This window comes from Limulus polyphemus, unplaced genomic scaffold (assembly GCF_000517525.1).
Source record: "Limulus polyphemus unplaced genomic scaffold, Limulus_polyphemus-2.1.2 Scaffold601, whole genome shotgun sequence".
In the NCBI taxonomy this organism is placed as follows: Eukaryota; Metazoa; Arthropoda; class Merostomata; order Xiphosura; family Limulidae; genus Limulus; species Limulus polyphemus.
Window position 1 is genome coordinate 462986 of NW_013666211.1, and position 2644 is coordinate 465629.

At 29.2% G+C, this 2644-nt stretch overlaps 1 protein-coding gene across 7 annotated transcripts in view; it reads left to right on the plus strand.

Moving 5' to 3' along the window:
* Positions 1–580, plus strand: part of LOC106459403 (bromodomain-containing protein 3-like) — a 122199-nt gene extending 121619 nt beyond the window's left edge. For 5 of the 7 annotated variants that reach the window (XM_013919020.2, XM_022385885.1, XM_022385882.1 and 2 more), the window contains one exon: positions 30–299. The gene's annotated coding sequence lies outside the window, so the exon portion shown is untranslated. The other 2 variants (XM_022385883.1, XM_022385884.1) reach the window with 2 other exon arrangements.
* The last annotated feature ends 2064 nt before the right edge of the window (positions 581–2644 follow it).

Sequence of the window (2644 nt, forward strand, 5' to 3'; positions counted from 1 at the left end):
ATTCTGACTGAATCAGTAATGTAACAAAGTAGCTATACTGATTGAATCTGCAATGTAAAAAGTAGCTATTCTGACTGAATCAGTAATGTAACAAAGTAGCTATACTGATTGAATCTGCAATGTAAAAAGTAGCTATACTTACTGAATCAGTAATGTATAAAAGTAGCTGTACTGACTGAATCAGTAATGTAAAAAGTAGCTATACTGACTGAATCAGTAATGTAAAAAAGTAGCTATACTGACTGAATCTGTAATGTAAAAAAGTAGCTATACATAACTGAATCTTTCATGTCAAAAAAGTAGCTATACTGATTGAATCTGCAATGTAAAAAGTAGCTATACTGACTGAATCTGTGATGTAAAAAAGTAGCTATACTAACTGAATCTGTAATGTAAAAAGTAGCTATATATTAATGAATCTATAATGTAAAAAAGTACCTATACTGACTGAATCAGTGATATAAAAAGTACCATACTGACTGAATCAGTAATGTAAAAAAGTAGCTATACTGAATGAATCTAAAATGCAAAAAAATAGCTATACTAAATGAATCTATAACTTAAAAAAAAAGTAACTAAACCAATTGAGTCTATAATATAAAAAATGTAGCTAAACCTATTGAATCTATTATATATAAAAAAGTAGCTAAACTTATTGAATCTATAATATAAAAAAGTAGCTAAACCAACTGAATCTGTGACATAAAAGAAAAGTAGCTAAACTTATTGAATCTATAATATAAAAAAGTAGCTAAACCAACTGAATATGTGACATAAAAGAAAAGTAGCTATACTGAATGAATCTATAATGTAAAAGATATAGTTATATAGTGAGTTATGCCATCTATTTTATGGCCTGTGTTCATGCTTTCTTTATGAAACTGGCACTTAGCCAGTTTTTCTTTAGTTTCTATGTTTTAGTTAGTAATATGTTCATATCCTTTTTTGTTCAAATCTAATCAGCTACCCACAGAGAACTGATGGACTTGTCTTTTGACTCTTGTGATAGAGCTGTAGTAAACATAACTAATGCATATTTATGTCATAATCAACCTAAGTTATGCTTCTTACTACAATAGTATGTCCATTTACAAATGTTTAACCATTACAGTGGTTTAATGATTCCTTCTTAAAATCCAAGTAATGGCAGAGAGAAAGGTTTAGTATGTTTAGGACTATATAGATAGTAGAACAGAGCAAAATATTTGAGTTCAAGTGGTTTTTAACTTTTGTACATGCATTAACAAATTACATCTGTCAGTACAAACAAACTGAAACATTTTGAGGAACGTGGGAATAAAAATGGTTAGGTTTTACTTGAAAACACATATTTTGAATTTAAAATACCAAAACATTTCAAATATAAATCTTTACTTACAATTATGTTATAACAGGTAGTGAAACTCCTTCTAAATAGAGCCTGATTTCATAATAGAACCTTAGTGATGCTCCTGAATAGAATCTTAGAGACATTTTAGACAAGTAGTGATGCTCCCTCTGAATAGAACCTTGGAGACATTTTAGACAAGTAGTGATGCTCCCTCTGAATAGAATGTTAGAGACATTTTAGACAAGTAGTGATGCTCCCTCTGAATAGAACCTTAGAGACATTTTAGACAAGTAGTGATGCTCCCTCTGAATAGAACCTTAGAGACATTTTAGACAAGTAGTGATGCTCCCTCTGAATAGAACCTTAGAGACATTTTAGACAAGTAGTGATGCTCCCTCTGAATAGAACCTTAGAGACATTTTAGACAAGTAGTGATGCTCCCTCTGAATAGAAACTTTGAGACATTTTAAATAGAATCATAAACATGTTTTTGACAGATGGTGATACTCCTGAAGAAAACCTTAGACATGTTTTAGACAAGTAAGTACTGATACTCCATCTGAATAGAACCTAAGGGATATTTCTGACAAGTAGTGATACTCCATCTGAATAAAACCTTAGGAAAAGGTTTATTATTATTTTTTTTGTATTATGGGTGACTGTATGAATGTTATGATGTGTATCTCAAAATGTTGCATTATCTTATATTTCTAACGTTTTGATTTTATTTGGCTTTTATTATAACTGTGCTTTTAATTACCTGCAATCATTTATGAAGGAAACAAAAATATCATTATGCTCAATAATTTTTGCACATACAAATGTTATAATTGTATTTGAGGTTATGTGTCTTTCTCGCTTCAGTTTAGCAGTCTATTCAAAATGAAAGTTTTTTCTATCAGCTGATTTTTTAATTTTACCCTATTTTCTCTTTTAAGGAAATTAAAACAATGATAATGATTAGAAATATAAATTGTGTTAATTTCTGCATTTATTTTGAATCTAAATTCAGTTTAAATGCCTTTTAATTATACATTTAAATTTTTTTAATGCATAAGGTAGCATAGTTAATTATTGCTTTTACAGATCATTAAATTATATTTTATGCTCTGAAAGAACACATTTTCATTAAATCTCCACACTATCATTTACAAGATCATATATTGATCAGTTTTATGTATTAAATATTTAGTCCAGCTTTAGCAGTACAGGTTAGATGTAAAGATGTCAAGATGTTTTGCTCCTAAATATACACCTGGAAAAAAGTTAAGCACCCCCGTGTTTTTTTCAAGTGATTCAGATTCGACGTTCTTG